The sequence below is a fragment of the Camarhynchus parvulus genome, unplaced genomic scaffold (assembly GCF_901933205.1).
Source record: "Camarhynchus parvulus unplaced genomic scaffold, STF_HiC, whole genome shotgun sequence".
NCBI lineage: Eukaryota > Metazoa > Chordata > Aves > Passeriformes > Thraupidae > Camarhynchus > Camarhynchus parvulus.
Window position 1 is genome coordinate 7,357 of NW_022148101.1, and position 15,167 is coordinate 22,523.

At 38.8% G+C, this 15,167-nt stretch overlaps 2 long non-coding RNA genes across 2 annotated transcripts; both read right to left on the reverse strand.

Annotated features, from left to right (window-relative positions):
- Positions 1 to 623: 623 nt before the first annotated feature.
- LOC115916041 lies at positions 624 to 6,986 on the reverse strand. Its single transcript, XR_004061560.1, has 3 exons — positions 6,951 to 6,986; positions 4,149 to 4,190; positions 624 to 660 (listed from the first exon to the last, which is right to left on the reverse strand). It is a non-coding gene; the product is annotated as an uncharacterized LOC115916041 (long non-coding RNA).
- A 5,412-nt stretch (positions 6,987 to 12,398) lies between these two features.
- On the reverse strand, positions 12,399 to 13,394 carry LOC115916043. Its single transcript, XR_004061562.1, has 3 exons — positions 13,340 to 13,394; positions 12,562 to 12,644; positions 12,399 to 12,476 (listed from the first exon to the last, which is right to left on the reverse strand). It is a non-coding gene; the product is annotated as an uncharacterized LOC115916043 (long non-coding RNA).
- Between the last annotated feature and the right edge of the window lie 1,773 nt (positions 13,395 to 15,167).

Below are 15,167 nucleotides of genomic sequence, written 5' to 3' on the forward strand. Positions count from 1 at the left end.
TGGTATTTTTGGGGGATTTTTGGCTTTTCAGGGATTTTTGGGATTCTCCGACCCTCTTGAGTCTCTCCCTTTGGACCATTTTGGGGCGAATTTGGGGTTTGGATTCCGGGATCTTTTGGTGATTTTTGAATTTTTTTGACATCTTTTGATGATTTTTTGCGCATTTTTAAGAGATTTTTTTGGGATTTTTTAGATTTTTGGGGGATTTTTAGATATTTTTTGGGGATTTTATGGGGATTTTTTGGCGACTTTTTGGTGATTTTTTGAGCAATTTTTGGGGGATTTTTTGGACATATTTTGGGGGACTTTTCAGGATTTTTTTTACTTTTTTGGGGGATTTTTGGCCAATATTTGGGTGATTTTTTGGATTTTTGGGGTTTAACATTTTTTGGACTTTTTTTGGACATTTTTTGGTGATCTTCCAGGCATTTTTTGGACTTTTTTTGGTCGTTTTTTTGGTGATTTTTTGGGTGATTTTTGGGGGATTTTTTGGGCATTTTCAGGGATTTTTGGGCATTCTCGCGGTACCTGCTGTCGCTCGCGGTCGCGGCTGCGCCTCTCCCGGCTGCGGCTGTGCGGCGCTGCGGCGACTGCGGTGGCGACTCTGCGGCCGCGCTGCCTGCGCGGCGGCGCCGATCCCGCTCCCGGTCCCGGCTGCGGCTGCCAAAACATCCCAAACATCAGAATTCCCGGGAGTTCCCAAAAAAATCCCCAAATTTCTGCGGTTTCAGGGCAAAATCCTCCCAAAAAAACCGGAATTCCAGAACAAAAATCCCCCAAAATCCCAAAATTCCGGACCAAAAATCCCCCAAAAAAACCCCCAAAATTCCAGACAAAAATGCCCCAAAAATCCCAATATTCCAGCCCCAAAATTCCCCAAAAAGATCCCAACATTCCAGCCCAAAAATCCCCCAAAATCCCAAAATTCCAGCCCAAAATGCCCCAAAAATCCCGAAATTCCAGCCCCAAAATCCCCCCAAAAATGCCAAAATTCCAGCCCAAAAAATGCCAAAATTCCATCCCAAAAATCCCAAAAAAATCCCAACATTCCAGGCCAAAAATCCCCCCAAAAACCCCCAAAATCCCAGACAAAAATACCCCAAAATCCCCAAAATTCCAGCCCTAAAATTCCCCCAAAAAATCCCCAAATTCCAGCCCAAAAATCCCCACAAAAATCCCAGAAGTCCAGCCCAAAACTTCCAAAAATCTCGAGACTTCAGCCCAAAATTGACCCAGATCCCAACCCAAAAATGCCAAAAATTCCTGGGATTCCAACTCAAAAAACCCCAAAATTCCAGCTCAAAATCCCAAAAAATCCCAGAATTCCAGCGCAAAAATACCCAAAAAATCCCAAAATTCCAGCCCCAAAATTCCCCCCCAAAAAATCCCAAAACTAGAGCCCCAAAATTCCCAAAAAATCTCAAAATTCCATCCCAAAATCCCCAAAAATCCCGAGATTTCAACCCAAAATTGACCCAGATCCCAACCTAAAAATGCCAAAAAATTCTGAGATTTCAAACCCAAAATCCCCCAAAAACCCCCCAAAGTTCCAGACCAAAATTCCCCAAAAAATCCCAAAATCCCAGCCCAAAAATTCCATTTTCCGTACTGAAATACCCAAAATTTGCCCAAAATTCCCATTTTTCACCCCAAATTTCCCGAAATTTCCAAAGGAATTCCCATTTTTCCCCCAAAACCCCCAAATTTCCCTTCTAAAATTCCCCAATTTTGCCAAAAATTCCCATTTTTTTCTCCCAAAATTCCCATTTTTCCCCAAAATTCCCCCAAAAATTCCCATTTTCCCCCCAAATTTCCACAATTTTCCCCCAAAATTCCCATTTTTCACCCCCAAATCCCCAATTTTGCCCAAAACTCCCATTTTTCACCCCAAAATTCCCAATTTTCCAAAAAAAATCCCAAATTTTCCCCCAGAAATCCCAAATTTCCCTTCTAAAATTCTCCAATTTTCCCCCAAAATTCCCAATTTTGCCCAAAATTCCCGTTTCTCACCCCAAAATTCCCAAATTTTCCCCAGAAATCCCAAATTTCCTCTAAAATTTTTTTCCCCCAAAATTCCCAATTTTGCCCCAAATTCCCAAATTTATCTCCCAAAATTCCCCAAATTTCAAAAAAAAATCCCAAGTTTTCCCCAAAAAATCCCAAATTTCCCTACTAAAATTCTCCAATTTTGCCCCAAATTCCCTTTTTCCACCCCAAATTTCCAAAAAAATTCCCAAACTTTCCCCCAAAACCCCCAAATTTCCCTTCTAAAATTCCCCAATTTTAACCCAAAATTCCCTTTTTTCTCCCAAAATTCCCATTTTTTCCTCCCCAAAATTCCCCTTTTCCCTCCCCAAATTTTCCCCAAAAAATCCTAAATTTCCCTTCCAAAATTCTTCAATTTCCCCCCAAATTTGCACAATTTTCCCCAAAATTCCCAATTTTGCCCCAAATTCCCATTTTTCACCCCAAAATTCCCATTTTTCCCCAAAATTCCCCCAAAAATTCCCATTTTTCCTTCCAAATTTTCCCTAAAACATCCCAAATTTCCCTTCCAAAATTCTCCAATTTTACCCCAAAAGTCCCAATTTTGCCCAAAATTCCCAAATTTTTCTCCCGAAATTTTCCCAAATTTCAAAAAAAATTCCCAAATTTTCCCAAAAAAATCCCAAATTTCCCTTTTCAAATTCTCCAATTTTGCCCCAAATCGCCGTTTTTCACCCCAAAATTCCAAAAATTCCCAAATTTTCCCCCCAAAACCCCCAAATTTCCCTTCTAAAATTCTCCAATTTTGCCCAAAATTCCCATTTTTCACCCCAAAATTCCCAATTTTACCCAAAATTCCCATTTTTCCTCTCCAAAATTCCACAATTTCCCCCAAAATTCCCATTTTTCTCCCCCAAATCCCCAATTTTGCCCAAAACTCCCGTTTTTCACCCCAAAATTCCCAATTTTCCAAAAAAAATTCCCAAATTTCCCTTCTAAAATTCTCCAATTTTACCCCAAAATTCCCAATTTTCCCCCAAAATTCCCATTTTTCCTCCGCAAAATTCCCAATTTTGCCCCAAATTCCCATTTTTCTCGTGAAATTTCCCCAAATTTAAAAAAAAAATCCCAAATTTTCCCCAAAAAAACCCAAATTTCCCTTTTAAAATTCTCCAGTTTTACCCAAAATTCCCATTTTTCCCCCCAAATTTCCCAATTTTGCCCAAAATCCCCGGTTTTCCCCCCAAAATTCCCATTTTTCCTCCCCAAATTCCCCAAAAATTTCCAATTTTTTTCCCGAAAAAATCCCAAATTTCCCTTCTAAAATTCTCCCATTTTTCCTCCCCAAAATTCCCAATTTTCCAAAAAAAATCCCATTTTTCACCCCTAAATTCCCATTTTTCCTCCCCAAATTTCCAAAAATTCCCATTTCTCCCCCAAAACCCCCAAATTTCCCTTCTAAAATTCCCCAATTTTACCCCAAAAATTCCTTTTTTCTCCCAAGTTTTCTCCAAAAAATCCCAAATTTTCCTTTAAAAATACTTCAATTTCCCCCAAAATTCCCAATTTTGCCCAAAATTCCACAATTTCCCCCAAAATTCCCGTTTTTCCCCCCAAAATTCCCAATTTTGCCCAAAACTCCGGTTTTTCACCCCAAAATTCCCAATTTTCCAAAAAAAATTCCCAAATTTCCCCCAAAAAATCCCAAATTTCCCTTCTAAAATTCTCCAATTTTACCCCAAAATTCCCAATTTTTCCCCCAAAATTCCACAATTTTCCCCCAAAATTCCCAAATTTGCCCCAAATTCCCAAATTTTTCTCCCGAAATTTCCCCAAATTTCAAAAAAAATTCCCAAATTTTCCCCAAAAAAATCCCAAATTTCCCTTTTAAAATTCTCCAATTTTGCCCAAAATTCCCATTTTTCCTCCCCAAATTTCCAAAAATTCCCATTTCTCCCCCAAAACCCCCAAATTTCCCTTCTAAAATTCCCCAATTTTCCCCCAAAATTCCCTTTTTTCTCCCAAATTTTCCCCCAAAAACCCCAAATTTCCCTTTTAAAATTCTCCCATTTTGCCCCAAATCGCCGTTTTTCCCCCCAAATTTCCCAATTTTGCCCAAAATTCCCGTTTTTCCCCCCAAAATTCCCATTTTTCCTCCCCACCTGTGTCTGTGCTCGCGGCTCCGGCTCCGCTTCTTGCGGCCGCTGCAAACGGGGAGAAAAACCAGGAAATTGGGAAAAATTGGGGAAAAGTTAGGAAAAATTAATTGCAAACAAAGCAGAAAAATTCAGAAAAATTTGGGGAAAATTAATTTTAAAAAAGCAGAAAAATTCAGGGAAAAAATTTTACAATTTTCATGAAAATGAGGAGGAAAAATCCGGGGAACAAAAATGAAAATTTCGGGGAAAATCCAGGAAAAATTCAGGAAAAAAAGCGGAAAAAATTCAGGAAAAAAATTAAAAATTTCACGGAAAGGGGGAGGAAAAATCGGGGAAAAGTCGTGGAAAAAAATTCAGGAAAAATTCAGAAAAAGAGAATTTTAAAATTGGTTGGAAAAGAAAAGAAATTGGGAAAAAATCTGGAAAAATTGGGAAGAATCAGGAAAAAAATTAGAAAAAAATCCTAAAATCTGTTTTTAAAAAAGGGGGGAAATTGAGGAAAAAATGGGGAGAAATTGGAAAAAAAAACCTCGAAAAATTGGGAAAATTTTGGGGAAAACCAAAAAAAAATCCCAAAAAAATTCAGAAAGAAATTTTTAAAATCTGTTAAAAAAAAAAAAAAGGGGAAAAAACCTCAAAAAATCTGGAAAAAAAACCTCAAAAAAATGGGAAAAATCCAGGACAAATTCAGGAAAAAATCCAGGAAAAATTCAGAAAAAAAAAATTAAAAATTTCATGAAAAGAGGCAGAAAAAATCCGGGGAAATTTTGGGAAAAATCCAGGAAAAGTCGTGGAAAAAATTCAGGAAAAATTCAGAGAAACAAAATTTTAAAGTTCATTTAAAAAAAAGAAAAAATCCTGGAAAAATTGGGAGAAATGTGAAAAATCAGGAAAAAAAAATCAGAAAAAAATCCTACAATCTGATAAAAAGAAAGGGAAAATTGATTAAAAATTTGATAAATTAGAGAAATCTAAGGAAAAAATCTGGGAAAATTTTGGGGAAAATCAGGAGAAAAAATGCAGGAAAAATTCAGAAATAAATTTTAAAATTCTGTTAAAAAATGGGAAAAAAATTTAAGAAAAAATGGAAAAAAGTCTCAAAAAAATGGGAAAAAATCCAGGACAAATTCAGGAAAAAAAGCAAAAAAAATCTCAAAAAAATTTAAAAATTTTATTAAAAGATGGAGAAAAAATCTGGGAAAATTTGGGGAAAAATCCAGGAAAAGTCGTGGAAAAAATTCAGGAAAAATTCAGAGAAACAAAATTTTAAAGTTCATTTAAAAAGAAGAAAAAAATCTGGAAAAATTGGGAGAAATGTGGAAAAATCAGAAAAAAAATCAGAAAAAAATCCCTAAAGTCTGTTTTTAAAAAAGGAGAAAATTGAGGAAGAAATGGCGAGAAATTGGAAAAAAAATCTCAAAAATTGGGAAAATTGTGGGAGAAATCAGGAAAAAAATCCGGAAAAATTTGGGAAGAAATTTGAAAAATCTGTTAAAAAAAAGTGGGAAAAAAAATCGGGGAAAAAATTTTAAAAAAATGGGAAAAATCGAGGAAAAAATCTCAAAAAAAATGGAAATGAAAGGGAAATTTTTAGACAAAAACACCGAAGAAATCTCAAAAAAAATTTTAAAAATCATCAAAAATAAGGAGAAAAAACTGGGGGAAAATCTGGATGGAAATGGGAAGAACCGAGGGGAAAAAATCGGGAAAAATGGGGAAAAATCAGGAAAAAAATCCCTAAAATCCACTGAAAAAAGAGAGAAATTCTGGAAAAATCCTGGAAAATTTTCAAGAGATTTATAAAATCCAGAAAGCAATAGTTCAATTTAAAATGGATTTTAAAGAAATTTTAAAAATGCGAGAGGCACAAAATATTTTTTGGCCAAATATGTTAAAAAGTAAAAATCAAAAATGGCAAAAAATGGAAAAAAAATCGGTTACAAAACGACTTGAAATAAATTTTTTTAAAATAAAAAATTAGGTTTTGGAAAAATTAAATATAAAGGGAAAAATTGGAATGGAAAAAATGAATAAAAACTAAAAAAATTTAGTAAAATATTTTATATTATATAAATTATATTATATATTATATTATACTTTATATATTTATTAATTTTAAAAAATTAGTAAAAGATTTCAGAAGGAAATGAATTGAATTAAAGCTTTTAAAATAGATTTTGAAAATCACAAAAAAAATAAAATTTGAAGACTTGAAAATGCTGAGAAATGGGAATAAGAAAAATGTGAGAAATTTAAATCCATTTAAAAATTGGTTCAAATTCCAGGAAATCCGAGGGAAAAATCTGGAAAATTGGGGAGAAAAAGGGGAAAAAAAAATCTGGGAAAAATCCAGGAAAATCAGGGAAAAATCCAGGATGAAATAAAGAAAATTAATGAAAAAAAAAAGGAGAAAATGGATTTTAAAAATCTCAAAAATCCACGAAAATTTGGGAAAAATCCAAGAAAATTCTGGGGAAAATCCCGAAAAAATGAGGGAAAAAAACAGGAAGAAGAAGTTCAATAAAAATGCAAAAAAGAATTTGGGGAAAATTCCAAAGAATTTGGGAAAAATCCAAAATCGTTTGGGGAAAATGAAAGAGGGGGGAAAAATTGGGAAAATTTCCAGAAAATTCCAAAGAAATCCACAAAAAATTCAGGGGAAAAGAAAAAAAAATTTGGGGGAAAAAAAAGGAAAATTCCAGGGAAATCGGGAAAAATGCCCAAATTTGACGTGGAGCCCCAAAATTCCGGGATTTGGACCCGAAATTGCCAAAATTGATCCCAAAATTGCCCAATTTCCCAAACCTGCTGCTGCTCTCCTTCCTCGGCTCCTTCGGCTCCTCCCGGCTGCCGAGAGAATTCCCAAAATTCCCCAAAATTCCAAATTTCAGCCCAAAATTCCCCAAAATTCGCTCAGAATTCCCAACATTCCCCAAAATTCCCCAAAATTTCCCCAATTTCAGCCCAGAATTCCCAAAATTCCCCCAAAAATTCCCAAAATTCCCCAAAATTCCCCTCAGAATTCCCAACATTCCCCAAAATTCCCAAAATTCCGCTCAGAATTCCCAACATTCCCAAATTTCCCAAAAATTTCCCCAATTTCAGCCCAGAATTCCCAAAATTCCCAAAATTCCCCAAAATTTCCCAAATTTCAGCCCAAAATTCCCCAAAATTCCGCTCAGAATTCCCAACATTCCCCGAAATTCCCAATTTCAGCCCAAAATTCCCCAAAATTCCCCTCAGAATTCCCAACATTCCCAAAATTCCCAAAAATTTCCCCAATTTCAGCCCAAAATTCCCAAAATTCCCCCAATTTCAGAATTCCCAAAATTCCCAAATTCCCCAAAATTCCCAAATTCAGCCCAAAATTCCCCAAAATTTCCGCTCAGAATTCCCAAAAATTCCCAAAATTTCAGCCCAAAATCCCCAAATTTCAGCCCAAAATTCCCAAAATTTCCCCAAAATCCTGCTCAGAATTCCCAAAATTCCCAAAATTCCCAAAAATTTCCCCAATTTCAGCCCAGAATTCCCCAAAATTCCCAAAATTCCCCAAAATTTCCCCAAAAATTTCAGCCCAAAATTCCCCCAAAATTCCCAAAAATTCCCCAAAAAATTCTCCCAAATTTCAGCCCAAAATTCCCCTAAATCCCAAAATTTCAGCTCAGAATTCCCAAAACAATTCCCAAAATTTCCCAAAATTTCAGCCCCCCAAATTCCCAAAATTTCCAAAATTCCCAAAATTCCCAAAATTTCCCAAAATTCCCCCAAATTCCCAAAAATTCCCAAAATTCCCTCCCAAAATTCCCCCCCAAAATTCCCAAAATTCTCACCTCAGAATTCCCCCAAATTCCTTCCAAAAATTCCCAAAATTCCCAAAATTTCCCCCAAAATTCCCAAAATTCCCCAAAAATTCCCCAAAAATTCCCCAAAATTCCCAAAAATCCCCAAATTTCCCCCCCAAAATTCCCAAAATTTCTTAAAATTCACAAAAATTCCCAAAATTCCCCAAAATTCCCAAAAATTCCCAAAAAATTCCCAAAATTTCCCCCAAAATTCCCAAAATTCCCTAAAATTCCCCAAATTCCCCAAAATTTCCCCAAATTTCCAAAAATTCCCCCAAAAAAATTCCCAAAAATTCCCCAAAATTCCCCAAAATCCCCAAAATTTCCCTCCAAATCCCAAAATTCCCAAAAATCCCCCAAAATTCCCCAAAATTCCCCAAAATTCCCCAAAATTTCCCAAAATTTCCCCAAAATTCCCCAAAATTCCCAAAATTCCCCAAAATTCCCAAAATTTTCCCAATTTCAACCCCCAAAATTCCCCAAAATTCCCCAAAATTCCCCAAAAAATTCCCCCCCCTGAATCCCCAAAAATCCCCAAAAATTCCCCAAAATTTCCCAAAATTCCCCAAAATTTCCCCAAAATCCCCAAAATTTCCCAAAATTTCCCCAAAATTCCCCAAAATTCCCCAAAAATTCCCAAAATTCCCAAAATTTCCCCACCTGAACAAATTCCAAAATTCCCAAAATTTCCAAAAATCCCCAAAATTTCCCCAAATTCCCAAAAAATCATCAAAATTTCCCAAAATTCCCAAAATTTCCCACCTGGAACCCCCAAAAAATCCCCAAAAATTTCATCCAAAAATTCCCCAAAATTCCCAAAAATCCCAAAATTCCCCAAAATTCCCCAAAATTCCCCCAGAATCCCCCAAAAAATCCAAATTTTCCCAAAATTCCCAAAATTTCCCCAGGCCCCAAATCCCCAAATTTCCCACCTGGGAACCCCAAAAATCCCCAAAATTTCCCAAAATTTCCCCAAAATCCCAAAATTTCCCAAAATTCGCAAAAAACCCCAGAAAATTCCCAAAAATCCCAAAATTCTCAAAAATATCCCAAAAATTGCCGACCAAAATACAAAAACCCAAAATTTCCCAAAATCCCCAAAATTCCCCCGAAAATTCCCAAAATTTGCGAAAAGACCCCAAAAATTGGGAAAAATTTCGGGAAAAATTTCGGGAAAAATGGGAAAATTTTGGGGAAAATTGGGAAAAAAAATTGGGAAATTTGCGCAAAAAGTAAAAAGGGAAATTTGGGGAAAATTGGGGCAAAATGGGAAAAATTGGGGAAATTTGGGGAAAAAAATTGTGAAATTTGGGAAAAAAGGGAAAATTTGGGGGAAAATTGGGGAAAAAAAAAATGGGGAAAATTGGGGAAAAAATGGAAATTTGGGGAAAATTGGGGGAGAAAAATGGGGAAATTTGGGGAAAAATGGGGAAAAAAATTGGGGAAAATTTGGGAATTGGGAAAAAAAAATGGGGAAATTTGGGGAAAATTGGGAAAAAGGAAATTAGGGGAGAGAAATTGGGGAAAGAGAGAGAAATGGGGAAAAAATGGGGAAAATTGGGGGAAAATTGGGGAGAAAAATGGGGAAAATTGGGGGAAAATTGGGAAAAAAGAGAAATTGGGGAAAAATGGGGAAAATTAGAAATTGGGAAAAAAATTGGGAAAAATTTGGGGAAAATTGGGAGAAAAGTAAAAATTGGGGGGAAAATTGGGGAAAAATGGGGAAATTTGGGGAAAATTGGGGAAAAGAAAAATGGGGGAAAAAATTGGGGGAGAAAATTGGGAAAAAAATGGGGAAATTTGGGGAAAATTGGGAAAAAAAATTGGGAAAATTTGGGGAAAATTGGGGAAAAAATAGGAAATTTGGGAAAATTGGGAGAAAATTGGGGGAAAAGGAGGGGAAAAAATGGGAAATTTGGGGAAAATTGGGAAAAAAAATGGGGAAATTTGGGGAAAAATTGGGGAAAGAAAAAAATGGGGAAATTTGGGGAAAATTGGGAAAAAATGGGGAAATTTGGGGGAAATTGGAGCAAAAAAGGGAAATTTGGGGAAAAAATGGGAAAAAAGGAAATTTGGGGAAAATTGGGAAAAAAAGGGGAAAAAAGGGGAAAATTGGGGAAAAATGGGAAATTTGGGGAAAATTAGAAAAAATGGGGAAATTTGGGGAAAATTGGGGAAAAAAATTTGGGGAAAATTGGGAAAAATTGGGAAAAAAATGGGGAAATTTGGGGAAAATTGGGAAAAAAAATGGGAAATTTGGGGAAAATTGGGAAAAAAAAAATTTTGAAGAATGGGGAAAAAATGGGGGAAAATTGGGGAAAAAAGGAAATTTGGAAAAAAATGGGAAAATTGGGAAAAAATGGGGAAATTTGGGGAAAATTGGGAAAAAATGGGGAAATTTGGGGAAAATTGGGGAAAAATGGGGAAATTTGGGGAAAATTGGGGCAAAATTGGGTTGGAAAAGAGAAAAAAATGGGAAATTTGGGGAAAAATTGGGGCAAAAATGGGAAAATTTGGGGAAAAATTGGGGAAAAATGGGAAAATTTGGGGAAAATTGGGGCAAAAAATTAAAGAAGGAAATTGGGAAAAAATGGGGAAAATTGGGAAAAATGGGGGAAAATTGGGAAAAAATTGGGAAAATTGGGGAAAATTGGGGAAATAATTGGGGAAAATTGGGAAAAAATGGGGAAATTTGGGGAAAATTTGGAGCAAAAATTGGGAAATTTGGGGAAAATTGGAGCAAAAATGGGGAAATTTGGGGAAAATTGGGAAAAAAATGGGGAAATTTGGGGAAAATTGGAGCAAAATGGGGAAAATTTGGGGAAAATTGGGAAAAAAATGGGGAAATTTGGGGAAAATTGGGGAAAAATGGGGAAATTTGGGGAAAATTGGAGCAAAAATTGGGAAATTTGGGGAAAATTGGGAGAAAATTGGGAGAATTGAGAAATATTGGGGCAAAATCCAGAAATTTGGAAGACATTGGGGAAAATTGGGGCAAAAATGAGGGAAAAGAAGGAATTGAAAGAAATGGAGGAAAAATTGGGGCCAAAAAGAGAAAATTTGAAAGAAATTGGGGAAAATTTGAGGGAAATTTGGGGGAAATTGGGAAAAATTGGAGGGAAGTGGAGAAATTTGGGAAAAATTTGGTCCAAAATTTGAAATTTGGGGAAAAATTGGGAAAATGGAGGGAATTTTGTAAAAACTGGGGGGAATTGGGGATAAATGGGGAAAAATTGGGGAAATTCGGGAATAATTTGGGAAAATTGGGGGAAAATGGGGGAATTTGGGGGAAATTGTGAAAATTGGGGGGAAATTGGGGGAAATTGGGGGAAATTGAGGAAATGTGAGGAAAATTGGGGGAATTTGGGGAAAATGGGACTAAAAATGGGAAATTTTGATTTCAAATTTCGGGCATTTTGGGGCAAAATTTGAGTTAAAAAGCAGAAAAAATTGGGATGAAAATGGGGAAAATTTGGGAAAAAATGGGGGAAATTTGGGGGAAAATGGAGACATTTGGGAAAAAAGGGAAATTTTGGGACAAAACGGGAAAATTGGGACAAAAAAGAGAAATTTGGGGAAAAACGGGGGAAGATATGGGAAAGGAAAAGGGAAAATTTAGGGAAAAAAAAATTTGGGGAAAAAGGGGAAAATTTGGGAAAAACCAGAGAAATTGGGGAAAAAAGGGGGAAATTTGGGGAAAAAAGGTGGAAAATGAGGGAAAAAAGGGAAAATTTGGGGGGGAAAAGGGAAAATTTGAGGAAAATTTGGGAAATTTGGGGAAAAGTTGGGGAAAAAAGGGGAAAAGCTGGGGCAAAATGGAGAAATTGGGGAAAAAAGGGGAAATTGGGGAGAAAAATGGGAGAAATTTGGGAAACTTGAGAAAGTTTGGGGCAAACTGAGGGAATTTTAATAAACGTGGTAAAAATTGTGAGATCAGGGAAATGTTTGTGGAAAAAATGGGGAAAAAATGGGGAAAATTTGGGATAAAATTAGAAAATTTGTGAAAAAAAGGGGAAAATTTTGGGGCACAACTGGGGAAAAAATGGGAAAATTTCAGAAAAACTGGGGGGAAATTGGAGCCAAAAATGAGGAAATTTAGGGCAAAATGGGGCAAAATTTGGGAAATTGGATAAAAATGTGAGAAAAAACAACGGATCTTGGGGCAAATATGAAAGGAAATGGGAAATTTGGGGAAAATTGAGGATATTTGGGAAAAATGGGGGAAATTTGGTAAAAAATCATGGCAAAATTGTTCTAAAATTGGGGGATTTTTGGCAAAAGTTGAGTTAGAAATGGGCAAAAATTGGGGCAAAAATTGGGGGAATTTGGGGAAAAAAAAGGCGGGAAAATTGGGAGAAATGGGGGGAAAATTCCTGAATTATTATTTTGGGGGGAATTGTTGGAATTTTGTCACCTCCTCCTTCTTGTAGGGCGCCTCCAGCATGGCCTCGATGACGATGTCGAAGTCGTCCGACGTCATCGCGTCGGCCTGAGGAAATTCGGCAATTTCAACCCAAAACTTCCCAGAAATTCCCCCAAAATTCCCCCCCAGAAATTCGGGATTTTGGTCTCACCGGGTCCGGCAGCGCTTTGGATCCCCCCGAGTCCATGCCGGGGGTTTTTTTTGGGGGGAAACCCCCGGGATTTGGGTTTTTTCCTGGAATGACGTCATGGAGAAACGGGCGGTGATGTCATCCTAGTGGTGACGTCACAGCCCGCCTATAGGAATCAACGGCGCCCAAGCCACGCCCCTTCCCATTGACCACAATAGCGCCCAAGCCACGCCCCCTCCCATTGACAATGGCGAGCAAGCCACGCCCCCCTATTGAAAACAACGGCGCCCAAGCCACGCCCCCTCCCACTGAAAACAGCGCCTAAGCCACGCCCCCCCCAGTGAAAACAACGGCGCGCAAGCCACGCCCCCTCCGCTTGGAAACAACAGAGCCCAAGCAACGCCCAATCTAAAAGGGTCAATGTAGCCACGCCCCCTCCGACAAGCCACGCCCCTCCTCGTTAAAACAACCGTGCTTAAGCCACGCCCCCTCCCTAAAGCCGCGCATTTACCAATTCACATCTAGCAGCTCAAGCCACGCCCCCTCAGCGAAACCACGCCCTCTTCATTAACAGCAACCGCTGAAGCCACGCCTCCTTCCCGAAGCTCCGCCCCCCGTCCCTCTCCCTCAGCGCCCCCTGGCGGCGCCGCCCTCAGGCTCCGTTTCCCGCCCTTCCCCCCGCCCGGTTTCCCCCTCAGCCGCCGCCGCTGCCCTCCCCCCGCGCCCCCCGCCGCCCCAACCGTGACGTCACGGCGCGGGAGGCTCTGACGTCATGTCGCGACAGCGCTGCCGCCCTTACCGGCCCCCCCTGAACCCCGAAGCGGCGGTGGCGGCGGCGGCGGCGGCCCCGGACGCGGCGGCAAAGATGGCGGCGGCCTCCAGAACCTTCCCCCCTCCTCCTTCGCCCTGTCCGCGCCTTCGCCCCGCCTCCTCCGCGCTGCTATTGGTTGAAATCTAGCATTGCTGCCCTCCAATTGGTGAGCAGAGCTGCCTGTCAAATCTCGGCGGCGCTGATTGGCTGCGAAGCCTCAAAGTGTCGGCGCGGCGGATTGGTGGATGAGACGTGCGCTGTGATTGGCTGAGGGGAGGAGACGCGCGCTCCGCCCTTTCCCGCTGCGTGGTCGCCATGGCAACGCGGCCTAGCGCGGCCTGCGGAGCCTGCGCTCGAGTAGCAAGGAATCGCGGCCGCCAAAAAATGCCAAAAATACTAAAATTTTGGAAAAAATCCCAGGAAACGCGCTGAGGGAAGCGTGGGAGGCGGCGCAGGGCGCGGGGGAGGGATTTCAGGCGGCTAAAATGAGGCAGCTTTTAGGGGGGGTAACAAAACCTCTAAAAATGCCCCAAAATGATCCCAACTTTTGCTTTTTATCTCGGTTTTCTAATATTTCCCTCATTTTACTCGGGTTTTATAGGTTGGATGCAAAGCTGCTTGTTCTTGAAAAGATTCTGGAAGTTTTTGGCCTGAAATTCCCAGTTTTGACCCAAATTGCATCGTTTTGCCTCAAATTGGTTCAAAATCTTCTCAATTCCGCCCCAATTTTCACCAATTCCGCCCCAATTTTCACCAATTCTCTGCATTTCCGTGGCTTTATTTCTCATTTGGCCTCAAATTTTTGAGGCTTTGTGCAAAATTCCCCATTTGTGACCCAAAATTTCTTCGCTTTTCCTTTAATTCCTTCCATCAACACAAATTTTCTCAAGTTTTCCCCCAAAATTCCATCTTTATTCCCACAGCTCCTCTTTCCCCTATAAAATTCCACTTCTTCCCCAAAATTCCACCTTTCACCTTCATAATTTCACCATTTCTCTCTAAAACTCGAAATTTCTACATTTCCGCCAAGAAATTCCCCTAAAATTCTCCTTTTCCCCCCAAACTTTCGTATTTCCTCTCCAAAATTCCCCCCAAATTTCCCCATAATTCCTTTTCCCCCCTCATAAATTCCCCAAAGTTCCAACTTCACCCCCAAAAGTTTTATTTTTATCCCAACATTCCGCTTTTTCTCTTCTTAATTCTCCTTTTCACCCCAAAAATTTCATGGTTTTTTCCCCCACCCAAAAATCCCAATTTTCCACCCCAAAATTTCTCTTTTTTCTCCCCTCAAAATCCCGGGGTTTTCCTGCCCAAAATTTTACATTTTCCCCCCACAAAATTCCATCTTTATTTCGCACCACAAAACCCAAATTTTTTCCCAAAATTTTCTCTTTTCCCCCCCAAAAATTCCACCTTTCCCCTTCGTAATTTTCCCTTTTTTTCCCCTAAATTCCACATTTTTCCCCCCAAAATTCTCTCTTTTTCTCCCACCCAAAATCCCAACTTTATCCCCCCAAAATTTCATTTTTTTTCCCCAATTTTCACCTTTTACCAAAAACTGCAATTTCCCCCCAAAACCCCAACATTTTCCTCCCAAAATCCCAATTTTTCCCCCTAAAATTCCATTTTCCCCCCCAAATCCCCAAATTTCCCCCCAGATTTCCTTTCCATCCCAAATTTCACTTTTTTCCTCCGTTTTTTCCAAAATTCCCCGCTTTTTTACATTTTCCCCCAAAATTCCATTTTTTTACTCCCCAAACCCCAAAAATTCCCAATTTTTTTCCAAAATTCCACTTCCTTCACCCAATAATTTCAT